This window comes from Leopardus geoffroyi, chromosome C1 (assembly GCF_018350155.1).
Source record: "Leopardus geoffroyi isolate Oge1 chromosome C1, O.geoffroyi_Oge1_pat1.0, whole genome shotgun sequence".
In the NCBI taxonomy this organism is placed as follows: Eukaryota; Metazoa; Chordata; class Mammalia; order Carnivora; family Felidae; genus Leopardus; species Leopardus geoffroyi.
The window spans coordinates 128,135,811-128,163,046 of NC_059328.1; the positions used below are offsets into that span (position 1 = coordinate 128,135,811).

Consider the following 27,236-nt stretch of genomic DNA (forward strand, 5'->3'; position numbering starts at 1 on the left):
CTTTCTCGAAAATAAGTAAGCATTAAGAAAAGTTAAAAAAAAAAAAAGGGACGGGACTATTGTCATGGGTTTAAAGGAAAGGGGACCCAAAGATTCAGAATTTGGTTGTTTTATCCATCCATGAGTGCAAGAGATAATGACAGAATGCCTGGGCGCCTTTAGCTATTCAGCCTCCTTGGAAAAGTCTGCTCTGTCAATCATGGGAAAGTCTTTGTGGGGCCACACCATAACCTAGTGAGTGTTTCAAGGAAATGGTTTGATCCTGTGGTGGCTGGCCACCCACGATGTCCATGTCTGTGAAGCCTCATCTCATCCTGTCAGTCATCCATGCAAGGATGTACTAAGCATTTCCCATGCACCATTACCTAAGATTATAATATCCCTCCCTTCATTCTGACTACTGTTCTGAGTGTAAGCTTTAAGACATTAGGCACATTAAATTAAAAATTTTTTTCACTGTAGTTTATTCTAAAAGCACCCTAAGAAGTTTACTTTTGCTAAGAAAGTAATTAAAAATGATTTGTTTGCTTACTATTTGTTCAAACATATGTTGAGCTGCTGTTGTGTAGCCAGGGTGTGTTGGGAGAGTAGGCATGTAGAAATAAAAGCCTGAGGAGGTCATGATCCAGTGAGGGAAATAGACAATTACAGTTAAGTTTGATAAATACTCTGATGAAAGAGAATAGATGATACAGAGAAGGGGGGTGGGGAGTCCAGCTGAGATTGCTTGAAAGAAGTGATCTCGCAGCTGGTTTTGAGAGACAGGTAGGAGTTAGGTGGAGATGGGAAGGAAGGAGATAAAGAGGGAGCCACTCATATTAATTTAACCAGCACTCACAGAATATCTGGCATGGACCTGCCACCATGCCAAGTACTGGAGTACCTGCCTTCATGAAGTTTATGTTCTAGTTGAGGGGTGGGATCAAGGAGATAGCCACTAAGTATTTAATTACTGATACAATTTTAGATATAGGTGGTATGGAACAAATAAAATATGGCATGGGACAGAGAACGATGGGATGGGGTGGCACTTTAGCTAGAAAGGATGGGAAGGATTTTGTGAGATGACCTCAGAGGTTAAAAGGAGGCTTGTAGGAAGAGCACTCTAGGCAGGTAAGCAGCAGTGGGTGCTTGGAGGATGTGGGAGAAAGCTGGTTGGTAGGAATGCAGTGGACTGCAGGGGCTGGGGGATATGAAAGAGGGAAGGGACGAGGAGATGAGATGAAAAAGAGGGGCCTGCTTAGGACATGCCTTGTGGACCATGGCCAGACTTAGGATTTTATTCCATGGTCAGTAGACAGCTTTGGGAGGTTTAACCAGGAGTGATAAGATCTGAAATATTCTTTTTAAAAAATGTTTGTTTATTCATTTTGAGAGAGAAAGAGCGAGAGGGCATGAGCAGGGGAAGGGAGAGAGAGGGAGGGAGAAAATACCAAGCAGGCTTTTTGCTGTTAGTGCAGAGCCTGAAGCAGGGCTCAATCTCATGACCATGAGATCATGACCTGAGATGAAACCAAGAGTTGGATGCTTCCGCAACTGAGCCACCCAGGTGGCCCTGAAATACTCTCTATAAAGATCACTCAGGCTGCCACATGGAGAAATAAGCTGTCTGGGGCAAGAATGGAAATAGATCAGCTGGAAGGCCATGCTGGGGTTCAGACCAGACATGATGGTGGCATGGATCAGATTTGAACAGTGGAGGAGGAGAGAAATGGGTCAGGTTCAGGATGCATTTTGGAGGCAGTGCCAGCAGGACTTGATGACTTATTGGATGTGGAGTAATATAAAGGCAGGAATCAGAGATGACCGGGTTTTTGGCAAAAGTACAAAGACAGGAAAAGCAGGGGGCATTAGGGACCGGTGAGCAGTCAGTTCAGGGTACTGAATAAGATATTAACTTTGGAATCAGAAAGCCTATTTTAATCCTGACTTTTCAACTTCCTAGCTATGTGACCTTGGACAAGGGACTCACCCTCTCTGGGTGCTGGTGTCCTCAGGGTGACAGAGTTTATGTCCTCTCAGGATGGTTGCAGGAGTTCAATAAGCTAATAGATGTCAGTTTTAATGGTATCTGGCATGTAGTAAGTACCTAATAAATGGTAGCTCTTATTATTACAGGCCTGAAGCTGCCCTGTGTTTTGTCCTCGCAAAAGGCTTGTGCATTAAAATACAAATATAAACATATATCCAGGGTTCCCAAAGTCTTTGCCTGTGTAAGTGCTTTGATTAGAGCTCAGTGAAGGAGAAATCAGCTCTCTAGGAATGCTGGTCATTTATTATAAATATTCTTTCTGTTTGTATAATTGGATATTCCCCCTTCATTCTTTTCTCCTCTTGCCCATATTCATTTTTTTGATTGGTAATGATTGACCTTATCTGGAATGAAAATACTTGTGCATTGAACACTCATAGGGTGTGCTCCTTTTACCAGCTGGGGATAGGAGACCAGCACTGAGCACAGCTCAGCACTCCTGATGCTAAGTGTAATTCACAAAGGACAAATAGCCAGTTTTTCTTTTTTTAAATTCATGGTTAAGAAGCAGCTTATAGGGGCAGTTCAGTGAGGAGGGATGAGAGGATTAAGTGATTAGAGCAGACGGTTGGTGGGGGGGTGTTACTGGATGTTGGCAGGCTCTGAAAATATTGCTTTCCTGACAGTTGAACTCTCCGTAGTTTGAGGGCCCATTGTGCACACACTGCATTGAGGGGTGGGTGCATAGTTGAAAAGTCAGACTCTAGACCTCCAAGGAGTTTGCCAGAGCAGGAGTGGGGTTTTGGGTGGGGCAGAGACCCATATGTAAAGGATGAAGTACAAGGGAAACTGACATGAGGGTTCAGACAGTAGGTCAAGGAAAGCTCTGGGGATACAGACAATGGGGCCGTTCATTCTAACCTGGTGCTCTTAGAAGCTTCTAGAAGAAGGTGGGTGGCACTTTTAGCCGTGGGTTTCGACTGAGCACAGTTATGAGGGGTTTCTGTTTCTTCTCCAGCCCCAAGTACAGCATCTGACACACATTGGGCTTTCAAGAAACCAGTAACTGACTCAATTATGAAAGGCTTGGGGCACCTGGTTGGCTTAGTCGGTTGAGCATCTGTCTCTTGATTTCAGCTCAGATCATGATCTCATGGTACAGGGGGTCAAGCCCCATGTCAGGCTCTGAGCTGACAGTGTGGAGCCTGTTTGGGATTCTCTCTCTCCCTCTCTATCTGCCCCTCCCCAACTTGTGCTCTTGTGCATGCACACATGCTCTCTCTCTCTCTTTCAAAATAAATAAACACTAAAAAATATTAAAAAATTTTTTATGAAAGCCTTGTGTATGAGCCATGTGTATGTAGTCCAGGGGGGCTGGGTTGTTCTGGGAAGGGAGATACTTCACTGTCTATAGGTTTGTATTTTGATTTTACTTTCTTTTTTAAAAAATTGTGGTAAAATATATATAACATAAAATTTTCAGTTTTAACCATTTTAAAATGTTAATTACAGTGTGTACAACCATCACCACTGTTCCTCCAAACTCTTTCATCATCCCAAATTGAAACTCTGTAACCATTAAACACTAACTTCCATTCTCTCTTGCCCTCAGCCCCTGTTAATCTCTAATCTACTTTCCATCACTATGAATTTGCCAATTCTGGATATTTTATATAAATGGAATGATACAGCACTCATCTTTTTATCTTCTCTTATTTGCAACTTGGAAATAGAAGAAGGCTCTCAGACATCTACATTAGCATAGCTTCAGGCTTTATCTAAGTCACACGGGGTTGTACTACCTTGTTACTGTTTGATTTCACAAAATAAAATCTCTTATGAAAAGTTCAGCCCACTTCTAGTATAGTTATGGATGTGCACATCCTATCTCTCTTGTAGACTATAAGCTCTGGGCAATGGATGCTTCACTTTGTCCATGTGTTTGGACAACAAGTCCTTGAACTCAGTTGTGTTTGCTGAATAGATACTAGGTCAATAGAGGAAACAAAAGAGGGAGACGTAACTCTAGATTTTGCTGGAGGAAGGTTTAATGGTGGGGACCCAGAGGGACTGGTGCTCAGACTGAAGGTATTTAATAGTCTTGGGTGATAAAGAAGAGAAAGAATGCAGGGAAATATGTAGAGCTCAGAACAACACTAAACTCGTTAAGCAACGGAATAACAAGGTGATCAGAAAAGTCCTAGTGATATCTTACAAGGCAGGAAGTTGGCGGGGGTGGGGGGGGTGGGGGGGGAGGAGGTGGGGTGGGTGGGTCAGCTAGGACAGGTCTTAATGATGTGACTGATTAGAATAACAGCAGCCTTTTCACGAGGTCTGCTATTGGCTGGAACCTTCCCCACAGTATCTCTTTTTGTTGCAGCAATTTTGCGATGTGAGTGCTATTTATCCATCTTTTAAGTAATCAAGTTGCATCTTAGAATGAGTTGTTCACTGTAACTCGTCAACCCAGTAAGGGGCTAAGCTGGGATTAGAATCAAAACTGTGGCTGGCTCCAAAGTCCGGTTTTTTGCCACTGTGGGAAAAGCTGTCCATCTCATCTGGAGTATGGAGTGGGGGCACAGATAGATAAAATGACAGCCCAACAGTGGCATGAATAAAGCAGCATGGGCCCATTTCCTGAAAAAATTGGTCCAAACTGCCCCAGAGGGGCCAAAGAAATATTGCCTACCATAGTGAAGGGCATTAGGAAAAATAAAGCAAAAAATAAAATATCATTCTGCCCATAGTGAAGCTTGAAGAGGAATGATTATGAGTGCAATGCTAGTATCAACACTCGAGGGGTGAGGACTTGTAATAGCACACACCCCTGCATGTTCCTTGTCATCTTGTAGTGCAGAGGCAACACGTATTATTAAAAATAGTTCTGAAGCCCCTGGTAGATCAGCCACTTCTTTTCCTTTTAGGTCACACAGGCTAACACAATAGCAAAAGAAAACTTGTCAATTTTTTTTTTTTTTACAAAATGTACAGCAGGCATTTACGCTGGGATGTTTAAAAAAAAAAAGACAGAGATATTTGTACTTAGAGGCTATTAGTTGCTACAGAGTAATGTCTGCTAGAGCTGGTTTTTCCATCAGAGGAATCAAATTTCTTATTGTGCTATCAGCCTTTTGCCATATCATTTTTAAAGGCAAGCCATAAAATGTTTCTCTCTACTATGGCAGCAAGGAGGAACACTTTATTAGAGGAAAAGTAATGTAGTTTGAAAGAGTCCTGTAAACCAAAATCTGTTTAGGGCACTTAAATCTGGGCTTTACAAGGCAACCATGTCTTTCTTTGCAAATAAACACACGGCTTTCCAATTCACATATGGGGTGGAAAGAACATTAATGTGGTGGTTGGGCTGTGTTGGTTTCATGGCACAGTGCAAAATCTGGGGAGGGAAAGGTCCACCTCCCTCCTGCTGTCGCTCACAGTGGTATAGAACTGAGGACTGGGAACATGAGTGAGATCAGTCTGATAAAGACATACATTTGCTGTTGTGCAATGGCTGGAGTAGACATGGAAGCTAAGATGTGGAAGCCTGAATATAAATATGTCTTAAATGTCTCTTCCTTGCTTATCCTCTATCATCGTTTCAAATTATGAACAATTAGCCTAGTGATTTCCAACTGAGTAGTGATTTTGACTTGTTGTTTCACTCACCACCAAAACAACCTCAAAAACATCCCGTAAGCATTATAAAAATAATATAAATTCATCATAGAAAACTTGGAAAATACAGAAAAGTTGAGAGGAGAAAACAATTAGTCATAGTCTTATCAGAAAAAGTGACAATGTTGGTTTCTTTTTTGATATTTGATATGTATATTAAAACATAATTATGACCATGTTATATATAAAAATTGTACTGATTTAAACATCTACTTTTGTGTATATGAAAGTGGTATATATGCTTTGCATAAAACTTGAAAAATATAAAAGTATGAAGAAAAAAATAATTACACAGAATTTTACCATCTGGAGATAAATGCTATTGCTCTATTTTATTGTATGCATTTAAAATTGTATTTGTTTCATAGTTTAAAATATAGTAAATGCAGGGACATTTGTAACTGTTAGGTGGAAGATGATAAAGAGAGGGATTGAAGAAGATAATATCTGCTATAGACTAGTTTTTTTTATTTAGTTTTTAACAACAAAACAAAACTCTGAGGCTGAGGTCATTCAATATGAGTTTTAAAGTTGCAGAAAATCATTATTTGAGTTCTTTGGCCATGCAAGTGGTTATTACATTACACTATACAGCTACACTTTTATGGAAGAAGAAAAAATACTTTAGGTTAGTGATTCTCCCAGCACAGCATCTTAACCATGTAAATAGTACATCTATTATTGGAGCAAGTGCTGGAACAGGATATTATAGGTTATTTTAAGAAGTAATGAAATATGGCAAAAGTGTTTATCCAAACTCTGGGATAAAGACTAGGACTCAAGAAGCATACTTTCTGGTGTTGGTAAGATAGAGAAAGCAGCCAATGGTAGCATTTCATGGCCAACTTATGTCTTGAGATACGGAATCCATCTGTATCATAAAACCCAAAAGACATTCTTATTTGAGGTCCAAAATGAGTCAATTATTTTATACCACAATGGATACATTTTTGATCTCTTAAATGTGATTCTTCTCTTGGTTCTTGGAACATATTGCTTAGTGATTACTTTTTCCACAGAAGAATATGTGGTAGTATATTTTACCTTTGTATTTGAGAGACAACTTGGCTGGGTATAAAATTCTTAGATGAAAATCTCCCCACTTAAAATAGAAACTGTAAAATAGTTTAAAATTTAGAATTCTAATGTTAATATTCATAGTAAGTCCACTGAGTAAGTTTAGTATTTCGTTGCTATTCTTTACCTTTAGAATGTACACCATAAAGAGGTGTAGTCATAGTTTTGTGCTCAAAGAAATTTTGAATACTGATTTTCTCTGTGTGGTTACCATTTTTATGTGCAGGTGAGTTAATTTGTTTCTGATTGTGTACAAGGCTTATTTTTGATTTAATATAATTTTAAATATGTAGAATACTTACATACTTCAGAAGTAAAAAAATATATACAAAAGTATAGTTTGAGAAGTTCCTGTGTTCTCTAACTTATTAACACCACCCTGTATAGACAACTGTTAGCTAATTTTTATGTAATTTGAAAAATAAGAAAATTACCTGTATATCTGCTCATCCTTCTGTATTTCTTATATATAAGGTGTCAAACTATATAATATTTTGCACTTTGATTTTGTAACTTAGTAATATTTTCTAGAAGTCCCTCCATTTTAGTTCATGGAGATGTTGACTTTGCTATATGGCTCCATGGTTTTCTATTGCATGTTATGGGCTGTTCAGCTAGCTCCCTACTGGAAGACATTTGGGTTTCCAGTCTTTGACTTTTACAAATGCCACAACCACAATAGCCTGGTGCATAGGTTGTTTCATATGTAGAGAGTTTTGTCTTCATGGTCTTTGTCATTCTATTTTTGTTCAGGTGGTCTCTGTCTTGGGGAGAAGTCCATTGTTAGGTTTCTTAGTTCAGCTTTACTTTATGGTACAAGTAAGTTCTTTTCAGATACTGATATTTTGTTGAAATCATTTAAGACTTTAGTATTTTTGTCTCTTTTTGGTTATAAGTACAGGCAGTTCTCTCCTTTTATGCATAATATATTGAAAATTTATACAAAACTTCAATGTGGGAAAGCCAGATGATAGACTTATTTGATATAAAGGAGGTAAGAGTTCCATTCCCAGAGAGCTAAAAAAGGCTTAAGATTCCTATTTATACCTCAGCTTTTGAACACAATCGTTTATGATTTATTGCCAATATTTGGTACATGTTCTTTAATTGTGTTCTTTTCCTTCACAATTAATTGAACACACAACTGACCTGCCTGAGCCCAATGAGAATCTGATTAAGGTGAAAGATTGCCTTTAGGCTGCTGAATCATTTTCATCTTTTTCTCAATTATATTATATTTGCATGGCTCATACCTCTTATCACTTGTATCAGCACTTTCACCTTTTTTTCCCTCTCATTTTATGAAATAACATAACAAAATAAAGTAAACACGTAGATAATTGCACATTTCTGGACTCAAACAGAATAATTCACTCTCGGGTAACACTACTATATGATAGCTTGAACTGATTGGTCCAAAGCTGTTGAATGCAGTCAGAATTTGGGATACAAAAGGGGCTTTGGAGTGATAATATACAGTGTGTGGGGAGGTATGAACTGTTTTCAAGTCAAACATGAAAGTTGAGGCACCTCTATATTTTGTGAGAAGGTGGGAGAGGATGCATGGGCAGCTGCTGGGTCAATGCCATGTGAAAGTGACTGATAAAAATGCAGAGAAGAATGTACAGGTGGTTTTCAAATTATGACTGAGGGTGCACACTAGTTGCACTTCAAAGTTGGTTATTTGACATGAATTTCTAGTTTTCCTCCTCACGTCTCTCCCCCCCCCCCATCTCTACTTATCCCCAGGTTTTGCTTGAATCCTGAGAGGGCTCTGCCATTGATGACAGAGATAATATAAAACATGTGTGAATCAGAGGCATTTTGGTTGTTGGTACTACTTCTGTGCCCTACTCACAGAATTTTTATAAGGCAAGGGGTTTTACCTCTGCATCTTGGGTATTAATCACAGCGTGTGAATGGCATTAAAATATAGAATGAGCTCAGGATGGCACTTGAAGGAATAATTCTACTGGCTTCAGAAAGCCTAGAAGGGATGGCAGGAATCACCTGCTGACTTTGCGGGGAAGTAATGTATGGTCTGGAGCAGGTAGCTTATTATGCACAGGAGAGCTTTCGAGGGTGCACAAAACAAAAGTGTGCTCCAGGATCACAATCAGGGGTCTGAGTTTTAAAAACATCAAATGAAACCAAAAGGAAGGTTCTGGAACAGGCTAAAGACACACCTTGGGGGTGGATGTCGAATCAAAACTGGAGGCTGAGGAAGAGATAAAGACACCAACTACAAGTTTAAAACAAGGGACAGGAAAGACAGATACATGTTTTCACTCATATGTGGATCTTGAGAAACTTAACAGAAGACCATGGGGAAAGGGAAGGGGAAAAAATAGTTACAAACAGAGAGAGAGGGAGGCAAACCATAAGAGACTCTTAAATACAGAGAACAAACTGGGGTTGATGGGGGGTCAGGGGGAGAGGGGAAAGTAGGTGATGGGTATTGAGAAGGGCACTCGTTGGGATGAGCACTGGGTGTTGTATGGAAGCAATGAACCATGGGAATCTACCCCAAAAACCAAGAGCATACTTTGCACACTGTATGTTAGCCAATTTGACAATAAATTATATTAAAAAATAATAAAACAAGGGACAAGAGAGTCAGAATGAACTGTTGTTAACAGGAGAATGCTCTGGAGGCTGTGGCTCAGAAATTGAGCCAGTTGCTCAACTCACATGCCTGTTTTTGTCGCCTTTTCCAAAGAACACTCATGCAAGGAAAGGATGGTTAAATGAAAAAGCAAGGAGAGGAGAGGCAGACCTATGGGATGGGATACCTATCCAGGGAGTTAAAGCAGTAGGATGCTGATTGGATGAATGTTTTGAGGAGTGTTTTTTAAATTCTGTTTGTCTGAGCTGCCTTGGTGCTTCCAGGCCAAGGGGAGTGTGCTGTCAGTGTCCTGGGTCGGTGCGAAAGTGGCAGGGGAAAAATGACCTGTGATGGGAGGCCGCCACTCCCCTCTTGGCAGCAAATGTTCTCCTTTGATCTTTTTGACACAGTGGGGGGCCATGTAGGGTTTCATTTGAAAGAATGTGTCTGCTATATTAGTTTCATGTGGCTGCTGTAAAATTGTACCGAACTTGGTGGATTCAAAGAATAGAAATTAATTTTCTTACAGTCTGGAGACCAGAAGCTTGAAATCAGGGTGTCCATGGCACCACACTTTCTCCAGAGGTTTTGGGGGAGAATCCATTTCAAGGGGAGGCAGAATTCTTCCCCTACCCTTTAAGTTCTTCCAGCTGGACTAAGGATTAAATTTGTATGAAACAAGTTAACAGGAGAAAAAAACCACAGTTTATTATGTGTACATGGAGGTCCAATAATGAAATCAAGACCTAAAGAAATGACCAAAGCAGGTGGCTTTTATATATTTTAGACAAAGAGTCAATACATTTGTGAGAGATTGACCAGATAAGGAAAACATGCTTGGGAGCTTTAATTAGTAAGGAATTAAAAATGATTTTTTTGTCCTTTTTTTTTCTTTTTCCTTTCTTTCTTTCTTTCTTTCTTTCTTTCTTTCTTTCTTTCTTTCTTTCTTTCTTTCTTTCTTTCTTTCTTTCTTTTCTAAATTTACATCCAAATTAGCATATAGTGCAACAATGATTTCAGGAGTGGATTCCTTAATGCCCCTTACCCATTTAGCCCACCCCCCCCCACAACCCCTCCCGTAACCCTCTGTTTGTGCTCCATATTTAAGAGTCTCTTCTGTCTTGCCCCCCTCCCTGTTTTTGTATTATTTTTGTTTCCCTTCCCTTATGTTTATCTGTTTTGTCTCTTCAAGTCCTCATATGAGTGAAGTCATATGATATTTGTCTTTGTCTAATTTCGCTTAGCATAATACCCTCTAGTTCCATCCACGTAGTTGCAAATGGCAAGACTTCATTCTTTTTGATTGCTGAGTAATACTCCATTGTATACATATACCACATCTTTAAAAAAAAATTTTTTTTTAATGTTTATTTTTTGAGACAGAGAGAGACAGAGCATGGATGTAGGAGGGTCAGAGAGAGAGAGGGAGACACAGAATCTGAAGCAGGCTCCAGGCTCTGAGCTGTCAGCACAGAGCCCGACGTGGGGCTTGAACTCACGGACCGTGAGATCATGACCTGAGCCGAAGTCGGATGCTTAACCGACTGAGCCACCCAGGTGCCCCTACCACATCTTCTTTATCCATTCATCCATCGATGGACATTTGGGCTTTTTCCATACTTTGGCTATTGTTGATAGTGCTGCTATAAACATTGGAGTGCATGTGTCCCTTCGAAACAGCACCCCTGTATCCCTTGGATAAATACCAGTAGTGCAATTGCTGGGTTGTAGGGTAGTTCTGATTTTTTGAGGAACCTCCATACTCCATGTTTTCCAGAGTGGCTGCACCAGCTTGCTTTGCATTCCCACCAGCAGTGCAAAAGAGATCCTCTTTCTTCACATCCTTGCCAACATCTGTTGTTGCCGGAGTTGTTAATGTGAGCCATTCTGACAGGTGTAAGGTGGTATCTCATTGTGGTTTTGATTTGTATTTCCCTGATGATGAGTGATGTTGAGCATTTTTTCATGTGTTGGTTGGCCATCTGGATGTCTTCTATGGAGAAGTGTCTATTCATGTCTTTTGCCCATTTCTTCACTGGATTATTTGTTTTTTGGGTGTCGAGTTTGATAAATTCTTTATAGATTTTTGATACTAACCCTTTATCTGATATGTCGTTTGCAAATATCTTCTCCCATTCCGTTGGTTGCCTTTTAGTTTTGTTGATTGTTTCCTTCGCTGTGCAGAAGATTTTTATTTTGATGAGGTCCTAATTGTTCATTTTTGCTTTTGTTTTCCTTGCCTCTGGAGATGTGTTGAGTAAGAAGTTGCTGTGGCCAAGGTCAGAGAGGTTTTTGCCTGCTTTCTCCTTGATGGCTTCCTGTCTTACATTTAAGTCTTTCATCCATTTTGAGTTTATTTTTGTGTATGGTGTAAGAAAGTGGTCCAGGTTCATTCTTCTGCATGTTGCTGTCCAGTTTTCCCCGTGTCCAGTTCCCAGTGCTGAAGAAACTGTGTTTATTCCATTGGATATTCTTTCCTGCTTTGTCAAAGATTAGTTGCCCATATGTTTGTGGGTCCATTTCTCGGTTCTCTATTCTGTTCCATTGATCTGAGTGTCTGTTCTTGTGCCAGTACCATACTGCCTTGATGATTACAGCTTTGCAATACAGCTTGAAATCTGGGATTGTGATGCCTCCTGCTTTGGTTTTCTTTTTCAAGATTGCTTTGGCTATTCGGGGTCTTTTCTGGTTCCATACAAGTTTTATGATTATTTGTTCTAGCTCTGTGAAGAATGCTGGTGTTATTTTTATAGGGATTGCATTGAATATGTAGGTTGCTTTGGGTAGTATTGACATTTTAACAATATTTGTTCTTCCTATCCAGGAGCATGGAATATTTTTCCATTTTTTTTGTGTCTTCTTCAATTTCCTTCATAAGCTTTCTATAGTTCTCAGTGTATAGATTTTTCACCTCTTTGGTTATATTTATTCGTAGGTATTTTATGGTGTTTGGTGCAATTGTAAATGGGATTGATTCCTTGATTTCTCTTTCTGTTGCTTCATTGTTGGTGTATAGGAATGCAACCGATTTCTGTGCATTGATTTCATATCCTGCAACTTTGCTGAACTCATGAATCAGTTCTAGCAGTTTTTTGGTGGAATCTTTTGGGTTTTCCATATAGAGTATCATGTCATCTGTGAAGAGTGAAAGTTTAACCTCTTCCTGGCCAATTTGGATGCCTTTTATTTCTTTGTGTTGTCTGATTGCAGAGGCTGACTTCCAATACTATGTTGAATAACAGTGGCTAGAGTGGACATCCCTGTCTTGTTCCTGACCTTAGAGGGAAGGCTCTCAGTTTTTCCCCATTCAGGTTGATATTAGCGTTGGGTCTTTTGTATATGGCTTTTATGATCTTGAGGTATGATCATTCTATCACTATTTTCTTGAGGGTTTTTATCAAGAAAGGATGCTGTATTTTGTCAAATGCTTTCTCTGCATCTATTGAGAGGATCATATAGTTCTTGTCCTTTCTCTTACTGATGTGATGAATCACATTGATTGTTCTGTGGATTTTGAACCAGCCCTGCATCCCAGGTATAAATCCCACTTGGTCGTGGTGAATAATTTTTTTTAATGTATATTGAATCTGGTTGGCTAATATCTTGTTGAGGATTTTTGCATCCATGTTCATCAGGGAAATTGGTCTGTAGTTCTCCTTTTTAGTGGGGTCTCTGTCAGGCTTTGGAATGAAGGTAATGCTTGCTTCATAGGAAGAGTTTGGAAGTTTTTCTTCCATTTATATTTTTTGGAACACCTTCAAGAGAATAGGTGTTAACTCTTCCTATAATGTTTGGTAGAATTCCCCTGGAAAGCCATCTGGCCCTGGGATCTTGTTTTTTGGGAGATTTTTGATTCCTAATTCAATTTCTTTACTGGTTATGGATCTGTTCAAATTTTCTATTTCTTCCTGTTTCAGCTTTGGTAGTTCATATGTTTCTAGGAATTTGTCCATTTCTTCCAGATTGCCCATTTTATTGGTATATAACTGTTCATAATATTCTCTTATTATTGTCTTCATTTCTGCTGTGTTGGTTGTGATCTCTCCTTTTTCATTCTTGATTTTATTTATTTGGGTCCTTTCCTTTTTCTTTTTGATCAAACTGGCTAGTGGTTTATTAATTTTGTTAATCCTTTTAAAGAACCAGCTTCTGGTTTCATTGATCTGTTCTACTGTTTTTTTTTTTTTTTGTTTTTGTTTTTTTTTTTTGGTTTCGATAGTATTAATTTCTGCTCTAATCTTTGTTATTTCCTGTCTTCTGCTGGTTTTGAGTTCATTTGCTGTTCTTTTTCCAGCTCTTTAAGGTGTAAGGTTAGGTTGTGTATCTGAGATCTTTCTTCCTTCATTAGGAAGGCCTGGATTGCTATATATTTTCCTCTTATGACCGGCTTTCCTGCATCCCAGAGGTTTAGGGCTGTGGTGTTATCATTTTCATTGGCTTCCATAAACGATTTAAGTTCCTCTTTAACTTCTTGGTTAACCCATTCATTTTTTAGTAGGTTGTTCTTTAGTCTCCAAGTATTTGTTACCTTTCCAAGTTTTTTCTTGTGGTTGATTTCGAGTTTCATAGCATTGTGGTCTGAAAATACACACAGTTTGATCTCGATCCTTTTATATTTGTTGAGGGCTGATTTGTGTCCCAGTATGTGGTCTATTCTGCAGAACGTTCCATGTGCACTGGAGACGAATGTATATTCCACTGCTTTAGGATGAAATGTTCTGAATATATTTGTTAAGTCCATCTGGTCCAGTGTGTCATTCAAAGCCATTGTTTCCTTGTTGATTTTTTGATTAGATGATCTGTCCACTGTTGTAAGTGGGGTGTTTAAGTTCCCTACTACTATGGTATTACTGTCAATGAGTTTCTTTTTGTTTGTGATTAATTGATTTATGTATTTGGTGCATAAATATTTACAATTGTTAGGTCTTCTTGGTGGATAGACCCTTCAATTATGGTATAATGCCCTTCTTCATCTCTTGTTATAGTCTTTATTTTAAAGTCTAGATTGTCTGATATAAGAATGGCTACTCTGGTTTTCTTTTGTTGACTGTTAGCATGATAGATGGTTCTCCATCCCCTTACTTTCAATCTGAAGGTGTCTTTAGGTCTAAAGTGGTCTCTTATAAACAGCATATAGATGGATCTGGTTTTCTTATCCATTCTGTTACCCTGTGTCTTTTGATTGGAGCATTTAGTCCATTGATGTTTAGAGTGAGTACTGAAAGATAGGAATTTATTGACATTATGTTGCTTGTAGAGTTGGAGTTTCTGGTGGTGTTCTCTGGTCCTTTCTAGTCTTTATTGCTTTTGGTCTTTATTTATTGTTTTTTTTATTTTCATCTTTTCTTCCCTCAGAGAGTCCCCCTTAAAATTTCTTGCAGGGCTGGTTTAGTGGTCACAACCTCCTTTAATTTTTGTTTGGGAAAGTTTTTCTCTCTCCTTCTATTTAGAATGATAGCCTTGCTGGTTAAAGAATTCTTGGCTGTATATTTTTCTGATTCAGCACATTGAATATATCCTGCCACTCCTTTCTGGCCTGCCAAGTTTCTGTGGCTAGGTCTGCTGCAAACCTAATCTGTCTTCCCTTGTAGGTTAAGGATTTTTTTTGCCCTTGCTGCTTTCATGATTCTTTCCTTGCCTGAATATTTTGTGAATTTGACTATGATATGCCTTGTTTATGGTTGGTTTTTGTTGAATCTAATGAGAGTCCTCTGTGCTTCTTGGATTTTGATGTCTGTGTCTTTCCCCAGGTTAGGAAAGTTTTCTGCTATGATTTCCTCACATAACCCTTCTACCCCTATTTCTCTCTCTTCCTCTTCTGGGACCCCTATGATTCTGATGTTGTTCCTTTTTAATGAGTCACTGATTTCTCTAATTCTTAAATCATGCTCTTTTGTCTTAATCTCCCTCTTTTTTTCTGCATCATTATCCTCCATAAGTTTGTCCTCTATATCGCTAATTCTCTGTTCTGCCTCATCCATCCTTGCCGCTGTGGCATCCATATGAGATTGCAGCTCAGTTACAGCATTTTTTATTTCATCCTGACTAGCTTTTACTTCTTTTATCTCTGCAGAAAGGGATTCTAATCTATTTTCGACTCCAGCTAGTATTCTTATTATCATGATTCTAAATTCTGGTTCAGACATTTCTTGTATCTGTGTTGGTTAAGTCTCTGGCTGTCATTTCTTTCTGCTCTTTCTTTTGGGGTGAATTCCTTCATTTTGTCATTTTTAAGGGAGAAAAGGAATTAATGAGGTAAAAAAAATTAAAATTAAAAAAAATTAAAAAGTACTAAAATCAAAAAATAAAAAGCAAACACCCCCCCCCCCAAAATCGAATAAATGATGCTAGATCCTAGGTGTGTTTTGGTCTGGGTGTTGAAAGGGGCTTGATAGTAGAGAAAAATGGGGAAAGAAAGAAGAAAAAAAAGGAAATCATTTCAAAATTTGAAAAAATGAATACACTGAAATAGAATAAAATGAAACAATGGAAGTAAGATAGAATTTGAAAAAAATTACACAAAAGTAAAAAATATAGTAGAAAAAAAATAAAGAAATATTTTTAATAAAAATTGAAAATAAAAAAGTTTTTCTCTTTCTGTATTCAAGAAAAAGAAAAGTAAAAGAGAAAAAAGAAAAAAAAAAGAAAGAAAATTGAATAGATGGACTGGTGAACAGACTTAAATACAACTGAAATTACTTCATTTTCCCCCAGAAGTCAAACTGTGAAGCACTTTATAGTCCATAAACTAAGCAGGTGGACAGACTTGTGTTCCTGAAGACCGAGGTTGGCCCAGTTGGGCGGGGCTTAGTGTAACGGCTCGTTCTCTACTAGATGGTGCTGCTTAGCTTTCTGGGGTGGATTGATGTGGGGCTTGTAGGTGCATATACACATGCACAGGAGCGGTGAAAATGGCGTCACCCAGATACCCAGTCTCTACTATCGGAATTCTGTTCTCCTCGATCAGCAATTGCGCATCTGTCCTTCGTCTTCAGCTTCCGTCCCCACTTTTACACTGTCTGTGACCAAGTCCCAGAATGAACCTCCTTCCTGAGTTTTATCTCAGATGTGGGTGTTTTTCTGAGTCCCTTATTTCTGAGGGACTGCGGCTTTGACCCATTCTGCCCCTCTGTGGGAGGGTCTCACCGAGCAATGGCCAGGTGCCTGCTGCACCAGGAATGTTCACAGGACCGTGCTGCTGCTGATGCCCAGAGACTGTGGCCAGGTGCCAGCCTGCCCCAGAGAAAGTTCATGTAATCGTGTAGCACCAGCACTTCAGGGATTATGGCAAATCACAACACACATCTGGCACCATGCTTCACCCCCAGTGACCTTGTTCCAGCACGGGTGAATGTGGTTGTTCTCCCAGGTCCACTGGGGCCTTTGCCTTTGGGGGGAGTCACACAGCTTCTACCAGGTGTCCTCCCAGCAGGGGATCCAACTCTCCACATGTGGCCCAAAAACCTCTGGACTTCACTCTGCTCCTGGGGATTCGCCCTTCTCACCAGAGCACTGCCAGGTATCAAGCTGCAGAGTTTCAGACTCTGCACCCCCCTCCCCCATTTATAGAGTCTTAATGGAATTTAAATCCTCTCCTTTTTCCTTTCTCCCTTTTTAGTTCAGTCCCTGTGGCTGTTTCCACTTTCCCACTTTCTCTCCAGCTGCTTTTGGCGGGTGCTTTTCCTGTCTCCCCCACCCCCACCCCACCGCCGTCTCCGTCCTCTCTCTACACGCAAAAGCACCTCCCTGCTCTCTGCGGCTTCTCCCTCCCCAAGTTCACTTCTCCATGCTGCGTACCTGCTAAATTCTGTGGTTCAGGTTGTCCAGATTGTTGTGTTAATCCTTAGATCCGTTTTCTAGGTGTACAGGATGGTTTAGTGTTGGTCTGGCTGTATTTCATGGACCCAAGACACACAAAAAACTTCCATGCTGTTCTGCCATCATGGCTCCTCCCTTTTCCTCCAAAAAATTTTTTTTAACGTTTATTCATTTTTGAGAGACAGAGACAGAGGACAAGTTGGGGAGGAGCAGAGAGAGAAGGAGACACAGAATCCAAAGCAGGCTCCAGGCTCTGAGCTGTCAGCATGGAGTCCAATGTGGGGCTCAAACTCATGACCTGCAAGATCATGACCTGAGCTGAAGTCAGGTGCTTATCTGACTGAGCCATTCAGGCATCCCAGTAAGGAGTTTTTTAAAAAAAAAATGTTTATTTATTTTGAGAGAGACTGGGGGGGGGGGGAGAGAGAGAGAGAGAGAGAGAGAGAGAGAGAGAGAGAGAGAGAGAGAGAGAGAGAGAATATCTCAAGCAGGCCTCATGCTGTCTGTGTGGAGCCCGATGCGGGGCTCGTTCCTATGAACTGTGAGATCATCACCTGAGCAGAAATCAAGAATCGGACCCTTAACTGACTGAGCTACCCAGGTGCCCCTTTAATTAGTAAGGAATTCTATGTGGAATTTGGACTGAGGTAGAAGATCAGTAAAAAGTGACAAGGTTTGTTTTTATAGCTTTCGTGGCTTTAAAGTTCTCTCTGGTGATAAGATGTCTTTTTACTTTGGTATAGGGAGGATATTTTTCATATGGGAGATTTGCTTCCTGCTTTCAGGGAGACAGAGGAAGGGCTGGGTGTCCTTGCACTGGCTGTTTCTCAAGGAGCTTTTTAAAAACAATAATCAGTATCCCTGAGTGGCACATTTTGGGGCAGCCTTCCCTTAGCCCCTATGTGTTCCTGGTCTTCCCTGATTTCTGGTTGCCTTTGGCATTCCTTGGCTTGTGGCAGCACCTTTCTCTGCTTCATCTTCTCACCACATTATCTGTGAATGTGTTTCCAGTCTCTTTCTGCCTCTCTTTATAAGGACACTTGAGATGACATTTAGGGCTTATAGGGATAATCCAGGATAGTCTCTTGATTTCAAAATCTTTACATTAATAAAAGATCAGTTTAACATAATTAATTAACTTAATAATAGCTGAAAGGACTCTTTAGTAAAGTTTCTTTCCAAATAAGGTCACATTCATGCGTTCTGTGGATTAGGATGTGGACTGGACATACCTCTTTGGAGGCCACTATGCAGCCCCTACATGCTGCTAAAGAAGTTTAAAAACTTCTGATCTTAAATGATGAATGTGAAAAATGGTTAAAAAAAAAAAAAAAAAAAAAGGAAAGGTCCTCAATCTTTGGGGTTCTCTGCTAGAGGTAGAGAAAGACACTTATGCCACAATTTGATGTTTAAATATTAGGTAGATACAACAGAACTGGAAGGTGATTTGAGCGGCACAGAAGGGTAGCATGCACATGTGCTGGTAGCCTGCCTGAGACCCTTGGCATTGTTAGGGCTCCATCAGTGGAGACTCAACTTGCTCACTTTCACTCACAGCCCCTCTCCTTGTGTCTCAATACTGCATGTTGATGATTTTGAAGGAGGATCAGGTGGGGCTCAACCTGGATGTGGCATGGTTCTCTAACAAAACCCTGGCTTTATGGAAAGGGTAAAGGGAGTAGTTAATTATGAACTTACCCCTAGGTACACATACCTAGTGTGTAAACTCAAGCATAGCATTTATAACAAAGGTGTATGTGATATAGTTAGTGTGATCTGATCTTATTCCTCATTCAGGCTACCCACCACAGTGGGCCACTTTGGAAAATGATATACAGCACATACCTCAAAACTACCCCGGCTAAGGGGTGAGAAAGCTGGAGTGTGTACACTGCATGACTACTAGACATTGGGGTGGGTTGTGGGGTGGGTGTGGGTGGGGGCTGCAGGAAGGCTTTCATTCCTAGGCTCCTCTAGTCTGGAAAGATGGCTGGAAATCAAGCTGGCTTGTACAGACATGATGAGAGGAGTGGAGGGTTGAGCACCAACAACATTGGTCAGAAGGTAAGGGTAGTGAAGCTGACTGAGAAACCGAGAGAAGAGCTTTGGGTTCTCAGAAGGAAAGTACTTTGGGAGACTTGGAGGTTTCCTGACTTGGGTGGAGCATTTTAGATAAGGGGCCCTCCAAATTCCCTCACAAAGACCATCCTGGCTTGGCTGCTACGGCTCCTGTTGTTTTCTTTTCAGCAGCTCATGAGTCACATGCTTGGGCACTGTCAGCTACATGAGTGTATATCTATTTGTACTGCTACTAGGCAAGTGGCTTTGGAGAGAGGGGTGGTAGGAGTTGGGGTGTAGAGGCAGGAGGAGTTAATAATTTGGACTGGAAAATAGGAGGAGCATGGAATAAGAGCCATCTGTGATTCCTTACTTTCCTTATTGCCTCACATTCAACACCCCAGCAATATTTATATCCCAAATCTGGTGACCTCTTGCCACCTCCTTTCCTCCCCACTAGGCCTGGTGGCCGTCATCTCTCACGTGGACCATTGTAATTGCCTTGTAACCACTCTTCTGCCTCTATCCTTGCCCTCTATTCTCCATGCAGCAGGCTGAGTGTGTATCTTGGGCATGTTACTGTCCTGCCTAGAACCTCAGAAAGCCTTTCTTTTCCACAGAGTAGGCAAGCCAGAGACCGGTCCATGACCAACGAGCCCCATGTAGCTGGGCATCTGGCTGGCAGCTACCTGGCTGATTTGTTTTCCTAGCTGTCTTTTTCTCCTTTATTCTGCTTGATGATTTGGGAACATTCCAGTCTTTTTTCTCCACTGTCATTGTGTTGCTGTTTCTTCTGCTTGGAAAGTTTTTCCACCAGGGTTATATGGCTCCCTCATTCCCTCTTTCTGTGTTCTTAGGACTTGGCTCTGGTGTTCCCTCCTTTCTAACCTCCCCATCTGCTCATTACTCTGTCCCTTTGCTTTTTTTTTTTTTTTTTTTTTTTTTACTGCAAAGCCCTGTGGAAATAATCTAAGACCACCCAAATGAGACCAAGAAAAGGCTACTTATTTAGAGCTTTCTATAGTAAGAAAGTCAGCCACCATCCTTTGCATTTGGCAGAGACTCAAAGGCAGGCATAGGAGTGGGAAGCATCATAGTGGAAAAAGGGTCTCACTGGAGGCTTATTGTCCTAGGGCTTATTGTAGATTGGCTAACTAGAAGTAGGGCCTTCTATGTGATTGGTCAGGGGTAGATTTTTGGTTCTCCCTGGTTGGTCCTAATTTGGGAGCAAGGGTAAAAGTTAGGGAAGCTGCCAGTTATTAATCAAGTCTTGGCCGATTGTTACAAGGGTTATTGTTTGGATTCCTGGACTATCGCTAGAGATTGGGGTCTGACTTCGTACAAGTCTGACTTACAGAAGGGTGGCTTCCTGGGTTGGTTTCCTGGGCAGGTGGCTGCAGGTTGCAGGTCAGAATTCTATTTTTATATATAACCTGGCCATCAGCCTTTTGTATATTTAGTCCCTCAGCACTTTTGCCGAATGGGATACATATTTATTTTTCTAGTTATTGCCTGTCCCACAAGAGAAGGGAAGCTTGGTAAGGACAGGGATGTATTCCTGTTACTATTGCATCTCTAGCTCCTCAAACTGTACCAAGCATGTGGTGGGTGCTCAGTAAATACGTATTGAATGAAGGAGTGATGATACCTGATCGTTCTTCTATTTCAGTTTCTAGAAATAAAACCATTTGGGTGAAGCTTTTGCTTTGTATCTTTTTCTCTCTTAATGGGCTGATTGCCTCTCTGGCATTTTGGTCCAGGCCAACCACCATCTAGAGGTACTTGGAGAAAAGGCCCATGTGAACAACCCTGAGTTCTGGATTTAGGGGAACAAATTCAGGCATCTGTAGGAGGTAGGCAGGTTAAAGGATGAACTAGCCTGGTGGGGTAAGAATGACAGAGAACAAGAAGCATGTGTCTTGTGGAAATATGGCTGCTTCACCTCAGCACTTACCAGTTTTAACAGGTCCAGAATACAGGCCTCCTGTTTATGGAGTTTTATGTGAATACTTCTATTATTTACATGTTAGCCACCACTACAAGACTATGTATTGAGACAGAGGAAGGAAGGTGGGAAAAACAAAGTGTTTTGGGGGACTGCATTCAGTCCTTGGGTGGCCAGGCTTGGCTCTGGTCTAGGTTGCCTACTCAGGTCCTCTCTGGAGGTCTCTCTAGGTCTCCCTCTCCTGCTTGGCCTGATCTTCCTCAAGATCAAGACTGGATGCTCGTGAAAAGACAGAGGGTATGAACCTCCCAAGCATCAGCCATTGGACCCTGAGAACTGGGTCTCCGCGTATGGTGTTGCCTTCCAAATGCTTTTCTTCATCAAGAGTCCTCGGTGGATTTGAGAAGGGTGATTGCATGAGGCCATTTTGGCACCAAGCTGATTGTGTAGTGTAGCCGCAGGAGCCATCTCCCTGATTAGAACTGAGATTCTCAAGCCAGATGAATTAATAATGAGGTGACAGGGAAAAGGAGAGGCTCTTACACTGCTCTTGTTTATGTTAAGAGAAGTTTTAGGTGCTTTGAGTATGGAAAAACAAGAAGAATATTTCTCTAAACATTAAATAAAACTGATTAGAACCTGGATTAATTAAGCTCCTTCTCCCAGAGTATGACTGACCCTTCAGGAAAATCCTTTTCCTAAACACCATTTATTACCCTTTGCACAGGATTAAAAGATAAGGATTCTGGGTAATTCAGATTATAAAGTGGAAGAAGAAAGGGACCATGGAAGAGTTATTGGATGTTATCTTCACAGTTATCACTTAAGAGCCCAACAAAAATTATGTTTAAATTGGATTTTTTTCCTGGTTCCACTTCCAAGAAAACACCAAACTGCAAGCCACCTAGGTTGATATTATTTAAGAGCTATTATCCTTGATTAAGTCTAAGCACAACAAAAAAGCTATCCGGTTTCTTCAGAAATGGGAGATAAAGTGTATTTGGGTAAGGTTAGAATTGTGCCAAATTTTGTGGTGGTAGCAAACCCCATATTTATTTGAAATTGCTTAAAATTGTATCCCCCCTGCCCCAGCCCTGATTGAGCTAATTAGAACCCACAGGGAATTATGTGGGTAATTGTGGTGTGGGGGAAGAATAAATTTGCAATGTAATTAGCGCCTGCTCTTTTTCTTCGAGATGCAATCTGGGAGCTCATGGGCTTGTGAAAACCTTAGAACAATAGGAGCCATTGATACTCAGGCTGCTAGGGGAGTCCATAATTATGATATAATACCTTGCCAGCTTCTTGCATGCATGAAGGTAGAATGGAATATGAGTAAATAAAAACCAGCAATTTTCTCCATCCATAATTCTTTATATTAATGGCGTATTTTCTCTATTCTCTTCCTCTTTTTTCCAAAGAAGGTAGAAACTTTGCTTATTTGAACATTTTATGTACTATGAAGGACTTCATCTCCATGGGAGTAAATAGGGTTTGCAGTCAGTTAAATGGAAGGTTTTCTCAATGTTGTTAGAAGTTGAAGAAAGCTATTCCACAATGCCTTCTGCCTATCACAGGCAGATTTTCTTGACTTTGCTTGCCTCTGTTGTGTAAGCTCATGCTAGGTGGTAACTTGAATTTTGTCATTTATCCCTTAATTTGTTTGAACTATACTCAAACTGGGCTGACTTCATGGGCATATGACCTATGAAGTCTCTTATGGTTGCATTTAAAGCTAACATTATACAGTATAAAGATGAATAACATTCTGGGGCACCTGGGTGTCTCAGTTGGTTAAGCATCTGACTTTGGCTCAGGTCGTGATCTCACGGTTCCTAGGTTCAAGCCCCGTGTCCGGCTCTGTGCTGACAGCTCAGAGCCTGGAGCCTGCTTTGGATTCTGTGTCTCCTTCTTTCTCTGTCCCTCTCCTACTCACGCTCTCTCTCCAAAATAAATAAACATTAAAAAAATTAAAATTATATAAAAAAAGATGAACAATATTCTTGCTAATAACTTAAGTGTTTAATTTTTCTTTCTTTATTTTTTTAATGTTTTATTTTATTTTTGAGACAGAGAGAGACAGAGCATGAGTGGGGGAGAGTTAGAGAGAGAGAGGGAGACACAGAATCCGAAGCAGGCTCCAGGCTCTGAGCTGTCAGCACAGAGCCCGACGCGGGGCTTGAACTCACAGACGGTGAGATCGTGACTTGAGCCGAAGTCGGAAGCTCAACCGACTGAGCCACCCAGGCGCCCCTAATTTTTCTTTATTTAGAGTAACATGAAATGGCAAATAAAAGACACCATGACAAGTGAAGGGAGAGACCACAATGGAAAAAGCACCTTTAACATCACTTCTTTCCCTTAGCTTTTTAAACAAAGGGCCCTGAATTTGCATTTTGCTCCGGGCAAAATTATGTACCTGGCTCTCTATCCAGGCACAGATAAATTGAATTCCAAGATTTATCTCATTCAGTCAACAATTCTTTACTGAGCGTTTAACTCAGCACACTGCAATTCCAGGTGTAGGGGATACAAGGATAATGAAAGGGGTTGTGTCTGCTTCCTGGGCTTTGCCACCTCATATCAGAAGACATACATGCAGTCAAGTCTTGTAGATGCATATGGAATTATGACACCCAAATCTGGGAGTGGATGTGAATTCCCACTTGTGCCTGGTGATGGGAGGGGTCATGAAAGAATTTGTAGAGATGCTATTTCAGATTGTATCTGAGTGTTCAAACTTGTAAGACACTTAAGAAACACTCTTTCTGAAGACAAAACCAAATAATTAGAATGATCACTGCAGAAACTGGAGTCTTTCTCATCTTTTACTCCAACCTCACAGATTATGAGGAAGACCCTTCTTTATTCAACTCTGAGGTCGTGACTGTATTCTGCTTATAAGTGTCAAAAGTAGGACTGAAACTTAGGTCATCTGACTTAAATTTTATTTTAATTGAGGTATAATTGGCATATAGTGTTACATTAGTTTTAGGTGTACGGCATAGTGATTCCACAAGTCTATACATTATGATGTGCTCACCGCAATTGTAGCTACCATCTGTCACCACATGATGCTTTTATAATTACCATTGACTACATTCCCTAAGAAGTACTTTTTATGCTCATTGATGTCAAATTCTTTTCCATTGCATTCCAATGATCTATTCCACCTCAATCTTTAACTTGACAACTGTTCTTTCCTGTTACTGATATTAAGAAATTAGGAAATGATATAATATTTTGCAGATTTTATTTTTTTCTTTTCTTCTTTATACCAAAACTGAAGCACGGGGTCTTTTAAAGAGAAAATTTTTGCGTTGCAGTTAAATTAGAGTTTGTTCTATAAAAATCAGCTTCTCCCTACCCACCATCACCCTGAGTAAGGAATACCTGTGTTTTGGAGCCAGACTCTGGTATGGAAGAAATCAGTCTTGCAGTCAGGTCTGGGTAGCATCTGAGTCTCTGTTTAAAGAGCCATATGCTTTTGGAACTCTGATTAGCTTCCTTGATCCTTAGTTTCCTCATCTGTACAATGGGGATAGTACCAATTGCTTTACAGTGATATTGGAGGGCTTAATGGAATGGGTTTGTAGAGGACCCAAGAGAAACTGGTTGCTTACTGAATGTTATTTCCTTCTCTGAAAGACACTTTTTCCATCTTCTTCCCACTTCTTTTAAGGCATTTGCCTCATAAAATTGCTCATTATATACATGGCTATTTTAGCAGTGTTGGTTCCTTGTGAAATTTCTGTTGCTTTTAACCTATTAACATAAACGTATAAGGAGAAAAACATGACTCTTCAATTTCAACATTTTCTTTCTGTGTTCACTTTCTATCTCAGTGATGAGATCCTAGAATATTAAGAATTTTGGCAGAGGTATTAGAGTCAATGTGAATAATTTTTAAATGATAAGGCACTTTGGAGATCATCATAATAGCTGACATTTCAAGAATGCTTTGTCCTGGGCAAGGTACCACTCTGAGCACTTTACATGCATTAATTTGGTTATATCTTATAAAAAGTCTCTGAGTGAAGTCTGATGTTCTTTCCATTTCACAGATAAGGAACAGAAGCAAGAAGTGAAGTAACTTATCCAGGGTCACCTTGGCTGGTCCAGGACCCATACCCTAAGCATTATGCTAAACTGCCTTAATTATGATATATTCCAGACTCCCAGTTGTACAGATGTTTCAGATCTGCAAAGAATAATTGACTTACCCATGGTCATCTAGCAGCTTAAAGTCAGGGATAGGACTGGAACCCCAGGATCCTGAACACTGGGATCCTGACTCCCCAGTGCAAGGTTCTGTCTACTCCTCCAGAATTACTGGCAGGATAGGCTTAGAAGAGGCTCAAACTGGGAATCAGCTGAGCTAGATTTCTATTCCTGTGCCTTTCATTAAAGATGTATGATTTTTTATAATTCGTTCCTTTAACAGTAATTGCTATGTTTTGTCTTTCAGGAACCTGGGCAGCAAGAGATAAGCCAATATATCTGCCTGTTGAGCCTACAGTTAAAAATAATTATAGAGAACATGGTGATGCTTCAGAAACTGTCAGGTGATACAATATTTTCAAATCATACTTTTTAATGTTATTCACTTGTTGTTTGGAGGAAATACCTATCTACTGGTGGAACAGAGAAAAGAGGGGGAAAGAAAAGCCAAACATTGTTCACTTATTTCTTTCATGGAAAGTACTTGACCATTATCATATAAAGGTAGACACAGATGAAATTTGGATTGTAGGTTAACCAAAATTATTTATTGACTATGCTTATTCTTTTCCAAAAAACAATTTTGTGTGTGCAATGCAATTAGTAAATGCAGTTTAGCAATTATAATGTGGCCCTAAGGATGAAGAGGAAGCAAAGATACCAGACGTATGGGTCTATGCTGTTGCTGTGGCTCAACAGAACCTTGTGTCTGAGCTTCCTGGCCATCATTCTTACTCATCAGAAAGGAATACTGCTGTGATGCTTACAGGAGGCAAAGCTTATTTGAATGAAATTCAAAAAGCAGTTTTTGCCAAAGAGCATGATATGGGCAATATTAACTAGTAACAGGACAGCTCCTACATTAGTAGTCAAAGTCCTCCAGAGAAGCAGAACCAACAGGAGACCTCCCTCTCCCTTTCTGTCTCCCTCCCTCTCCCTTCCTCCCTTGGTCCTCCCTCCCCTCCTGTCCCATCTCTACCTCTGTCAAATTTATTATAAGGAATTGGCTCATGTGATTATGGAGGCTGACAAGTCCCAGATCTGCAATCAGCATGCTGGAGACCCAGAAGAGCTGGTGGTGTAGTTGGGGTTTGAGTTTGAGGCCTGAGAGCCAGGAGAGCTGATGGTGTGAGTTCCAGCCCAAGTTTGAAGGCAGGAGATTTATGTCCCAGCTCTGATGATGGTCAGAGAGGGAGAGAGAGGATTCTCCTTTACTCAGCCCTTTCTGTTCTATTCATGCCCCCAGTGGGATTGGATGAGGCTCATCCACACTGGAGAGGGTGTTCTGTTTTACTTAATCTAATGATTTGAATGCTAATCTTATCTAGGAACACCCTCACAGACACACCCAGAATAATGTTCAACCAAATACCTGGGCACCTTATAGCCTAGTCAAGGTGACATAAAGTTAACCACCACAATCTCCCTCTTTTTCAAACATAATCTTCTGTTGTTCTCTAATTCAGACACAGATTTGAATCAGGAATTCATACTAGTAAAAATCTATATTACATCACGAGTTCAAGTTTGTAATTTACTTATGAACAGTCAGTGAGGGACAATGAGACTGTTTTGGTTAACACAAAATATGCAGTAAGGGGTTATTGATAGCAGTTCCAATCTTACATTAGCCTCACTTCCCCAAATCCCAATCATGCCCACTGTGATTTGGTTGCACAATACTGGGATGAATTTGCAGATAATTAGCTATAAAATGTAACTGTTTTTGGTAGCTTGCCTTTGTGTAACAGAATACATTCTCATTAAACTCATTTGGAAGCTGGAAAGAAGAAGAGTAGGAAGTGTTTGTTTCAACATTAAATCAATGATGATACAAGTTCTCGTTTGACTTATAACAGCCAGGG

At 40.3% G+C, this 27,236-nt stretch overlaps 1 protein-coding gene across 1 annotated transcript in view; it reads left to right on the forward strand.

Annotated features, from left to right (window-relative positions):
• Positions 1 to 27,236, forward strand: part of THSD7B (thrombospondin type 1 domain containing 7B) — a 1,583,569-nt gene that overhangs the window by 439,795 nt on the left and 1,116,538 nt on the right. Inside the window, exon 9 of the mRNA XM_045479666.1 lies at positions 25,619 to 25,715. The gene's annotated coding sequence lies outside the window, so the exon portion shown is untranslated. The remainder of the gene's footprint in view (positions 1 to 25,618; positions 25,716 to 27,236) is intronic.